The sequence below is a fragment of the Nannobrachium achirus genome, assembly GCF_963921795.1.
Source record: "Nannobrachium achirus genome assembly, chromosome: 2".
Lineage (NCBI taxonomy): Eukaryota > Metazoa > Chordata > Actinopteri > Myctophiformes > Myctophidae > Nannobrachium > Nannobrachium achirus.
The window spans coordinates 71,284,703-71,297,202 of record NC_137811.1 but is presented as its reverse complement, the minus strand read 5'-3'; the positions used below and the strand labels follow the sequence as shown (position 1 = coordinate 71,297,202).

General features: G+C 43.6%; 1 protein-coding gene across 1 annotated transcript in view; it reads left to right on the top strand.

Moving 5' to 3' along the window:
- The window catches only part of LOC308300249 (pleckstrin homology domain-containing family O member 1-like), a gene marked incomplete at both ends in the record, with an annotated part of 37,675 nt that overhangs the window by 8,283 nt on the left and 16,892 nt on the right, over positions 1 to 12,500 (top strand). The gene's annotated exons all lie outside the window — the stretch shown is intronic.

Below are 12,500 nucleotides of genomic sequence, written 5' to 3'. Positions count from 1 at the left end.
AATATTTGAGACTAAATAGTCGTTCTCCAAGCTCACGTTGGGAGGTTGTAGATCTGCTGTTTTTACCGAAAGTTCACCAGTATTATTAGGGATGCTAGGGTTTTCGGAGCTTGTTGTGGGGAGCAGTCAGGAGTTATAAGGCCTGAACTCACCAAGGACGCTGAGAGGCGACCCGTGTCGTGGGTGGCATATAGTGCACATAGGGCTGTCACGATATGACATTTTACATGACGATTAATTGTCACTCAAATAATTGGCGATTAACGATTTAATTGTGTATTTGTCGTTGATAATTACATTTCTGTTTGGCTTTTAGGCTTTGAAATTGCATATGGTAGATGACACATAAGCTAAATATACAAATACATTACTGACATATTTGACAACTTACTACTTAAAAAATAACATTGATAGTGGAAATAGCCGATCTACAAGCTCACAACTCGTCGCGATGCGACGCGTTGTGAGCTTGTTGATCTGCTAATTCCACTATTTCTGACATTTTTCAACATTCACGATTATGACGATTATGACAAAATAATTGCGATAATGTCAAATAATCACGATTAGACGATTATGTAATAATTGTGACAGCCCTAAGTGCACATGCAGCCGTGGGGTCCGGTCACCCCATTCAGTGTGTTGAATCAGCAGCAGAGATGATTGGGAAGAGAGAGCACCCTAAAAATAGATCTGTGTGGACGAGGACAATAATTTGGACGGCACACAGAACAGAGGAATGAGATAGAGAGGGGCAGAGTGTATGAGCGTGCATGCGAGAGAGAGAGGGAGAGAATTGCAGGCATTTCACAAATACACATATTATTATTCACGATAATAGCATTTTCTTGATTCGGTAAGGCGACAGACTTCTTTTTATTCGTAATGGCGGATATCACTGCGGCTGTGATTTTTTTAAGATCTATTTATTTGTGCCCCCAAATGCCCAATAATGACCTGAATTTTATACATACCCAAAACAAAAGCATCAAAGCATACCCGTCTACTAGGCAGGCAGGGGGAACAGAGTTAATTGGCTCCTGGTGGAAAAGGACAGTAACATGATTCATTATTCATTCAGCTAAAGGAGTGATTTCCGCTCTTACTCGAGTGCAGAACAACAACAACAGCAACAGCTGACGGTCAGCTGCAGCCCGTGCCGACCGTGTGTCTGTCTGGTGACGGCCGACTCATCACCGTAGCGCGACCTGGGGACCAGAATGTGTTGACTTTTACCCGCTGAGAGAGACGTCACCCGACCTGCTCTCCTGACGTGGTGGCCAGTTAGCTGGGTTTACCGTGTACGCTTATTATAAACAACTTATTTGTTTAACCCTGAACGGGTACACACTATTGGGTATTATTATTTTATGCTTTAACTACTGAAAAATAGCAGATATACAAGCTCACAGCGCGGCACCGAGTGCCGCGCTGCGAGCTTGTAGATCTGCTATTTTTTTTAAAAAAGTGAAAATTAGAATTTTGTCCCGATTCATTAAGTGTCTTTTGAATCCTTCTAAGGTTTATTTGAATTGTTTCTATGTCAGCAATCGTCAAAGAAAAGGTCCTTTTCACTCAACTGGAGCTCAGTTTGTCTGTTCTTGTGAGACTGCTATGTCAGTGGTGCTCAAACCTTTTCATGTGAAGGACCCCCAAAATGATATTTATTTGGCCACGGACCCCAATCTCAAAATATTCAGTTCCAGGGACCACCCAGAAGCAAAATTTGAGTTACAAACGTTCGCTTTAAAAAGACAAATATTCAAAGATTTGCAAAAAGTTTCATGACTTTTTCAAAAATAGCAGATCTACAAGTTCGCAGCGCGGCACTCGGTCGTCTCGGTGCCGCGCTGTGAGCTTGTATATCTGCTATTTTTCACTGGTTAAAGCATTCAATAATTCTAGGCCTAAATGGGTTTTTTTTGAGGGTGGCTTGTTTTTAAAGTTATAACTAGTCCTGTGCCTGGGGGGTATGCACTGTATATGAGGGATTGAATGGTGGATTCAGCATGCTCATCTCCAAATGTGGGCATCGTTTCAGCATGTGGCTGTCACCATGGTGGCGACAATGTTTAGTATCAGTGAAGTCAGCATGCAGACAGGCGGTCAGACGGACAGACATTTGGTAAATTAATAGTTAGATTGCTTAATTGGGCTTCCTTCCTAATGTTGTTTTAAACCAGTGGTCCTCAAACATTTTCATGACAAAGAAATGTCAGGGACCCCCCCATTTGAAAATATTGTGTGCCAGGGACCCCCCCCCCCCCCATTTGAAAATATTGTGTGCCAGGGACCTCCCATACAAAGTTTTTTTGCTGTTACAATGGTTCAAAAGATATTCCATGTTTGGCACTTTTTTCAAGATTTAGGGGAAGAAATAGAACATCTACAAGCTCACAATGCATAGTGTTATATAGGTTTAAAGTGCTCAAGAAGCATGAGCTCAGTTCGGGGCTCTCCCCAGGTTGGCAGAGGGAGCGCAGCGCAGGGACGTGCTGGGCACCTGCTTCTACCCGGGAAAAAGAGTTGGAGAGGCCCTCATTGCGCACTATAGAGAGAGATCTCTCTCTATAGCGCTGCTGCTACTTTGTCATTTCAGATCATGACAAGTGACAAGCCAGTGCATGGGCCAATTACATGAGTTATATTTCGTCGTTGCTGTTTGTTTTGTATTCATCATTTTAAAAATGATTTAAACTAGTGAAAACAGCAGATCTACAGGCACGCGAGGCGTTGTGTGCTTGTAGATCTGCTGTTTTCACTACTTTTGTTCGACAGCCTTGTATGATGAAGCAGGGCTTTGCTTTGCGAAAAAAAAAATTACAAATTTGAAACTTGGAGATACGAGGTTTCTGCCCGACAGTGACGATTTACTTTGTTGGCCGCCCAGCCCCCAAAATGGAACGAAGGCCGACATTTTATTTTCAATTTTTTCCTAATGGCCGGCCTGGACCGGCCGGGAATGAACGGGACGTTCGGGAGTTGTCCCACTTTTCCCAATGGCCAGCACGTCCCTGGCGCAGTGCCAAGGATTACAGCTTAGGCACTGGGTGAAAAAGGGGTTACAAAATCGTGGGATTAAAATCATGTTGGGGGAAAAAAAGGTTTAAAGTGCCCTCTTTGGTTTTCATAGATCCGGTTGCTTATTTCTCTTCGGCATCACTGGCTGTTAGCGAGGACGAGACGGAGTGACGTGTGCTCTGTTCTGTTCCGTACCTTACTTTCTGGGCACACTGTTTACCAGAGCGCATGGCATCATGCATCCTCTGTTGTTGATTAACCAGAGTTCATTCCTTATTCATTCATTGGTTGTTCCTGTGATCCCAGAAAGATGGATGGAAGGAGGGAGGAAGTGACAGAAGCACAATGGAGAGGAGGGGGAGAGGAGCAGAGGGGGAGTGATGCACTAGGAGGAGGGGTAGACGGAGTAGGAGTCATACATGGGAGGAGGAGGAGTATTGATTGATTGACTGATTGAATATTTTATTAGAAGTTTGCAATAGGAAAAAGTACAGTTTCATGACTGTACAAATCACTGGCACAGGGTCAACTAAAAGGAGATCCTAGTAAGCTTTTCGGCTTATTTACACAGGAACCACTTCATGTATCTCATATAACATTGAAAGACAGACGGATAGAACACAGTACTTTACAGAGGCTATAACTAGTAAGACGCCTCAGGGCGACATACATTCTTGGCCATCTGGCCAGTGATGTACGGTATATCGGACCAGTTACCCATATATGGAGACCTGTGGTACCCATATATGGAGATCCATGTACTGTATATGGAGATATGCTGCGACATCTGACATCATAACCTTTTATGCCCATGCATGGAGATGCCTGTCTGTAGAACCAGCCACACAGATATGGGCTGTCTTGGCCATCTGTCTTGGCCATAATGGATTCTGTTAGTGTGGTATGTGGTCGATGTGGCCTCCCTATATGGGCATTCCCATATGAAGTCCTGTAAGTCCTGTTAGATATGGGCTTAATATTGATGACATCAGGGAACTCCATATATGGGCATAAAAGGGATTCTGTTAGTGTGATGTCACAGTAAAGCCAGAGCGTGATGTCAGAGCGGCAAACCCATTCTGTTAAGAGTGGTTCCCCTGACTGACATCACAGTGACATCAGAGCATGATGTCAGAGCGACAAACCCATAGAACCACAGTGTCAGGCGTGACAGACAGACAGAGATACATACGGACAAGCTGTGACCGTTCACTTACTACTACCTACGGTCACAATCAACAATAAAAATCACACTCGTGTGTGAACTGAGCGGTGGTGTGTGTGTGTGTGTGTGTGTGTGTGTGTGTGTGTGTGTGTGTGTGTGTGTGTGTGTGTGTGTGTGTGTGTGCAACAGCGCCCCTCCCTTAACATGTGTGGTCAGAAAAGGTTACTGCAGGCTACAGACAGACAGACAGACAGACACGGAGACACGGAGACAGACAGACAGACAGACAGACCCACACACACGGCCACGTATAGGAGCGTTGTGACCACCGCTCAACAAAAGGGAGAACAGCATTCAAAAAGAAAAAAAAAGGAAAAGAAAAGGAAGATATTTACAGTGGAAAAGGGGAGGTAAGTATGGGTTTAGTCTATTACAAGTTTGGAGTAGCAGCCATCTGTAGGTGACTTTTCAGACCGATTTTGAAGGAGGTTAGGGATTTACACTCCTTTAAAGGAGTAGTTCACCCCCAAAATGACTTTTTTTCTATTGATTACTCATGCCATGGAGAGTAGAGTTCAATAATATTTTTTGTTTTTTGTTACTGCAAAAACCAAAAATGTGATAACAATAAATTTACCCCCATTCATTTCGGATGGTGACCCGTTTGGAAACGGGTCACCATCCGGAATCAATGGGGGTAAATTTACTCAAATCAAAATTTTGTCTTAGGAATGTGACAAAAACCAAAAAAATATTATTGAACTCTACTCTCCATGGCATGACTAATCAATTGAAAAAAAGTCATTTTGGGGGTGAACTACTCCTTTAAGGCCTGCGGTAGGGCGTTCCACATGTTAGTGGTATAGCAGGAGAACGAATTTGTGCCTTTGAGAGTCAAATCTGGGTTGAACATGATTTGTGGAGCTGCCTCTGGCGTTAATTGTGGAGAGGACCATGGCACATTGTTTACCAGGTATCCTACAGCAGGCAGGCTCTCAACCTTTTCAGGCTGTGACCCCCCAAAATAATCATATTTGAGCTGGGGACCCCCCACCCTGACGAGCACTTGGAGTTGTAGGAGTTGAGGGCATTACATTCTGTTTCACTCAGTCCGCACATAAATATTGTGGAGAGCTTGTAGATCGTCTATTCTCACAATTTTCCTTCTTATGTTTGACCAGGTTTTTACTTTTTCTAGTATAGATTCTTGATTACCTTTGATGCAATATAAGTGTTTTTTCTTTTCTTTTCTTTTTTGAGGCATTAAAAAGACCTCCCCAAAGCAGAACAGTACAACTTAAAGGAGCTATAGTCAACTTTTTCATTGTAGGGCCGACACTTTGTTTACATCCTAGTCTATAGACTAGAATGTAAACAAAGTGTCGGTCTGACAATGGCCAAAATAATTATTTTATCATTATTTTATGCTTTTTGTCGTCATTTTTGAATAGAAACACATATATGAAGCTTATTCTTTTATAAAATATTTTCGAAACATTATTTTTATTTTAGTATCCGTTTTTCAAGAAAAAGTTGACTATAGCTCCTTTAAGCACTGCAGTCAAACAAGAAATGTAGTACAGCACAAGTACAGTCAGTCAGAACACCCTGCCCTAAAAGGAACATCCAAAAAAACAACCTCTGCGGTCTTGTTTCCGTAGGAGCTCTGTGGTATTCCTTCGTAGACTAGTTCTTGGTTTACCTGTGATCCCAGTTTACTGAGGCACACCAGGGGTAGCATGTAACGCAACCTTAGGCACGGGTGCCAACACTGGCACAGGGGAGGGTGATCACTGGCACACTGACAGAAGTGTGAGAGAGATGATTAAAGGTTTTTAAATTAAGTTCACTCACATCTAATTCTATATCCAAATCACGTCCTGCACATAATTCTACATTCATTCAAACTCCTAACTGTGACTGGGGACAGTGGGGAGGAAGTCTAATGATCCTTACATCCTGATGTGAAAGCAAATATTTCCAAAGAGAACTAAAGGTCATTTAATACGGAAAATAGGAATCATTTGGAAACATTACATTTTGATGTGGTGTCATAATTAAAAGTAATGTCGCTCCCGGACTATCAAGGAAATGAAAACGTGGCGAAAGGGTTGCTGACCCCTGCTCCACACCGTTCTCTATATGCATTTAGCTTGCTTATTGTAAGTGGCTCTTGATAAGAGGCAGAGCACATGCTAAATGCCTACATTGTAAACGGCCAAAATTATAATATACCGGTATATAGGGGTTAGGTATGAGAAGAGAGGTAGAAGGAGATGAGGAGAAGAAGAGGGTGATTAATAGGACTAGAAGAGAGGGAGGAGGAGGAGTAGAAAGGCTTAGTGGTGACTAGGAGAAGAAGAGAAGAGGGGTAGCACGATGCACGAGGATTAGAGTTTCTATAAATACATCATACTGTACACACACACACACGTGTAGCTGTGTGAGGACATTCTTCCTGCAGGTTTCTTAAGGACAGTTTGGTATTATTAGTATTACTAGAAGCTGGGCCGCCCTTCGGGCGGCCCAGCGTCTAGTCGGCGACCTGGCCAACTCGGGAACGATGTAAATAGAGAATGAATGCCCCGCCCTTTAATGCAAACCCCATTATACCTGTTGTCATAGGACCCGTTTTGACCATCTGTTTGCCTGTGTCCATTTATGCCCATATATGGAGATATCTGTATCTGTCTGTCTGTCGGCGTCCATTTTATGTCCATATATGGAGATCACTGCAGATATAGTTCTGGGTCCATTTTATGCCCATATGCCCATATATGGAGATATCTGTCTATTTGCGTCCATTTTATGCCTGCCCCACCCTTTAATGCAAACCCCAATATACCTGTTGTCATAGGACCCGTTTTGACCATCTGTTAGCCTTTGTCCCCACCCTTTAATGCAAACCCCAATATACCTGTTGTCATAGGACCCGTTTTGACCATCTGTTTGCCATTGTCCCCTTATGCCCATATATGGAGATCTCTGCACACACAGTACCGGTTGCGGAAAACTCTGATGTCAGACATCAGTTCCGCATACGGGCATTCATTTTATGCCCATATATGGAGAACGTGGGAAGAATGGTTTAGAGATACTCGGATTACATACATACATACACATTCACAGAGATTTTTTGTTGACTCATGTGGCGTACGTGATGTCAGAGCCTTTTATGAAGTGATGTCACAATGAGTCAGCGCTTCCTCCGGAACAGCCTGATGTCAACAATCAGCTCCGCATAAGGAGATTCCGAACGTTTCGCGCCGGTTTCGGAAAACCGCGAGTCGGGTCGGGTCGAGGCCCGGCACTGCACTCCGCGCGGCGGCGGGGAACGCGCGTGCCGAATCTGAAGCCGGTGGGACGAACGGTTCTCGAGATACGCGGATTACAAACAAACAAACAAACAGACAGAGATTTGTCGCATTTATAGATAGATTATAACTTGTATTTACACACCCATACCTAGCTTCAGTTTTCAGGGTGTTCAGAGTGCTGCCCACTGCGGAGCGCGGAGCAATTTGGGGTTAGGCGTCTTGCTCAGCGACACTTTGACTCATTGCTGGGCTGGCCTGGAATCGAACCTGTGACACCCAGGGGCTCTGGTTCCCCAGGCAGACTCGATCGCTAACCACTCAGCGACTATTATGGCCGCCCAATAACTTGTGAAGCTTATCAATGGATCTTAAACATGGGTGTGGGACCGGGGAGACAGAAGCACAACATTAACTGTCTCTCTCACACCTCACAGCTTTATTGAATACTCCAGACTCTTTTTTAGCCAAACTCTTTTTGTATTTCTTAGAAAGTTAGTGTACACACGCACAAAATGGGGACAACGGGGTCAATAGAGTTGATCTAATAAGTGTAATAATCCGCACAATGTTTGTTTTTTGTTTTTTAGTGTGTGTGAATAAGGCTTTGTTTTGCAGTGGCCTACTCTCCTACTCCTGGAAGCACAGATCAGCAGGGTGCTTGTAAAGCCCTCGTTGGCTATTTGTAGCAGACAAGCTGTAGTATTTTAATTAGGGATTAGACTGAGGAGGTTTAGGATTAGATTAGGTTTCCTGAAAGTTACAAATATCCTCGTCTGTGAACAACTGTTTACGTTGATGCATGTAACCATAGTCAATAAGTTTGTGTTATTACCAGGGTGATTTCTTTTAGGGGTACACCTAATAATAACAAATGAAACAAGAACGGAACAATTTCAGATTTGGGCAGATTTTTTTGGGAATGAAGTCTCGAAGCATTCAGGTTCAGCCCCTAAATATACATTTTCATTTGATATGACAGAATCCACAAAGTTAGTCAGATTAGTTAAACTGTAAAACTAGAGGTAATACATGTTTGTGACAGCTACGGGTTTTGTTGGTGCAAAAGCATGTTAACCTAAAAAACTATGTGGAGCAGTGGTTTATTATGAGTGAAGAACTATGTTCTAATTCCACTGTTATAGGCACGCATCTAACCATGCATCTAAAATGATAATTTGGGGGCCCAGTATTGACTGGATACAATCAAATATATTAATTTGTGGCGTGATAAGTCATAGAATATGCGGTTTCAATTTAAAATACTCCCTGCTAACCAAAATAGTAAATGTGGATTCACAGTTTGACAATGCCTACTGGATGTTTGTTTATGAAATCACTTTTAGATTCTGTGCACACATTGAAGGACCATTCTGTACATTAATTAGTCTGGCAACAAAACGCCATGTCAGCAGTTAATGTTAACTGTCAGCTGCCTCTGACAGTTAACTGTAAAGACTAGAGACAACTGTCACCTGCTTATTGTCTCTGCTATCACTGACGACTCTCTCAGTCTCTTTCGAAACAGTGTTTAAACTCCTGTGTTCCCTATAGTTCCCTCAACACCGACCCTAACCCCTGCGCTAAGCAGAGGGAACATAAAGCTGACCCAGACGTCCCTCTGCAGTCTTTCTCTGTTTCTGTGCTGTCTCTGCCATAACTGTCTGTGCTGTCGCTGTTAGGGCTGTCACAATTATGACATAATCGTCTAATCGCGATTATTTCACATAATCGCGATTATTTGTCATAATCGTTTCCATGTTGAAAAATGTTCATATATATTTTTTAAAGTAAAAAAATAGTGGAATTAGCAGACAGCCCTAGTCGCTGTGCTGTCTCTGTGTCTCTGCTAACTGTCTCCACTGTCTTTCTCTGCTAGTTATGTCTCGTCTGTCTCTGTCCTGTCTCTGCTAACTAGGGCTGTCACGATTATGACATTTGACATGACGATTATTTGTCCCTCAAATAATTGCGATTAACGATTTAATTGTGTTTTTGTCAATGACAATTACATTTCTGTTTGGCTTTTAGGCTTTTAAGTTGCACATGGTAGATATGACACATAACCTAAATATACAGAGAAATTACTGACATATTTGACAACTTTATACTTAAAAAAGAACATTGATAGTGGAAATAGCCGATCTACAAGCTCACAACGCGTCGCGATGCGACGCGTTGTGAGCTTGTAGATCTGCTATTTCCACTATTTTTGACTCTTTTTTTTTAATATATGAACGTTTTTCAACATGAAAACGATTATGAAGATTATGAAAAATCGCGATTATGTCAAATAGTCACGATTAGACGATTATGTAATAATTGTGACAGCCCTACTGCTAACTGTCTGCACTGTCTTTCTCTGCTAGTTATGTCTCATCTGTCTCTGCGCTGTCTCTGCTAACTGTCTCCACTGTCTTTCTCTGCTAGTTATGTCTCATCTGTCTCTGTGTCTCTGCTAACTGTCTGCACTGTCTTTCTCTGCTAGTTATGTCTCATCGGTCTCTGCGCTGTCTCTGCTAACTGTCTCCACTGTCTTCCTCTGCTAGTTATGTCTCGTCTGTCTCTGCTAACTGTCTGCACTGTCTTTCTCTGCTAGTTATGTCTCATCTGTCTCTGCGCTGTCTCTGCTAACTGTCTCCACTGTCTTTCTCTGCTAGTTATGTCTCGTCTGTCTCTGCTAACTGTCTGCACTGTCTTTCTCTGCTAGTTATGTCTCATCTGTCTCTGCGCTGTCTCTGCTAACTGTCTCCACTGTCTTTCTCTGCTAGTTATGTCTCGTCTGTCTCTGCGCTGTCTCTGCTAAGCGTCTCTGCTGTCTCTGTCCTGTCTCTGTGTGTCTCTGCTGTCTTTCTTTTCTAACTGTCCGTCCATTAACAGCTCTCTGCTATGAGAGGGAGACGAGCAGAGCGTTCAGATGCCAATAGATCAATAATGTGTTTTACAGTGTGTTCTGTGTACAGGAAGTGAGCGGTGTGTTCTATCAACACACAACAACAGCAGCAGCAGCACACGTTATTATTGCTATCATCAGCATTGGGCCTACAGTACACCCTTATGCTGCAGGCAGCTCGTTGGGCCAGTCAGGGGTTCTTTCCGTGGAGCGAGGGAAGGGATGTCCCTGTTTAAACCTTAATATCATCCAGAGAGCTTTTGTTAATTATTCAGGACCCCCCACGGGGGCGGGGCACAGCGGAAACGCTCCCCTGGGGACAAACTGTAGGGCGTCTGAGAGAGTGCCTGCTTTTGTTTCTCCCAGAGCTCTGGCTCTGCTCAAACACACACACACACACACGCACACACACACACACACACACGCACGCACACACACACACGCACGCACGCACGCACGCACGCACGCACACACACACACACACACACACACACACACACACACACACACACACACACACACACACACACACATGCACGCGCACACACACACACACACACACACACACACACACACACACACACACACACACACACACACACACACACACACACACACACACACACACACACACAACACAAAAACCAGAGCAGAGACATGATGCCAAGATAATTTCCTTGTACCAGGTGTGCCAGTATACCAGGATGTTCTGTCAGTGCCAGGATATTCTATCACAGGCATTGACACTAAAGCTATTTACCTGCCCCCCTGCAGGTAAATAAAACCTTCGGGCTGGTGGAGTTTGATTTTAGGTTACCCGACCGGGAAAGTGCTCATTTGAGAGGAGATGCAACTGTCTGTCTATAAACACAACACGAGATATCTGTCTAAACACCTGAATGTGGCCAGAGTGCTCTGTCTTCTGGTCTGTGGAATGTAAAATAAGAACACTGTTTACATATAATGTGTTGTTTTCACTGTTGCTACTTGCTACTAAATAAGTGTTAAATTGAACCGTAATTCAAATTTTACCTAACATTTTATAGTGGACAATTGACTTTTTGGGCAAGTGGGCATGACCTTTGGGCAAGTAGAACTTGACCTGTACTTGCCGTACAGCAAGTGCCTCCTCTGAGACCTTAGTGTCAACCCCTGTATCAGTACCAGGTATGTCAGTGGAAGGATATTCTGTCAGTACCAGGTCTGCGCACATTGGAACCAATCCTGCACTCAGATAAAACCAAGACAAAGCATGTGTGATGATAATGAAGGCTGTTCTGTACAGGGTACAGCCCAACACAGCAGTATGTTGGGTTGTACAGGGTTGTCCTGGGTTCCATCTGGGGTGTTCACAGGATTCTGTTGGCTCGGGCAGATGTCTAATTTCCTCACAGTGAACTGAGAGTGAATTTATTTTTTAAAAGATTTGTTTTTGGGCTTTTTTTATGCCTTTATTCGACAGGACAGTAGACTGACAGGAAATGAGGGGAGAGATGGGGAATGGCATGCGGCAAAGGTCGTCCGAATCGGGAATCGAACCGGCGACGCCAGCAGGCATCATAGCCTAGTATATGGTATGCGCCTTGACCACCAGGCCAGCGGGCGCCCCCGAACTGAGAGTGAATTACGTAAACCCCCTAATGCTTCATTTATGCTCCATCATATGACAGTATCCGCACCGAAAATGACGCGACGCGCTGTGAGCTTGTAGATCGGCTGTTTTCGGCGCACGCCACAGGACATACGGCCCAACATAAAGCGAACTGGGCTAACCCTCCCCCTGACCTCCCTGAACTCTGACTTTAAGTGGATATTGACGGGTTCTGCAGTTAAAGGACACTGTCCTGCCAGGGGGGACAGACTGTATGATGATGATGATGTCACAGGCCTCTACGTGCTTACATAAAACATCAATAATGCAATACTCAATACATAATTCTATATATACACCTAGGCTTTCCACACTGTCCTAGGCAGGGGACACTGTGTGTGTACAGTCAGGTATTACATAATACTTTAGAAAATAGAGAAACAGCCTTACAATTCTTATGAGAGAGTCTTGTGAAAATTCCAGACACCACAAGATTTCGTTTGTACATTTAGGAAA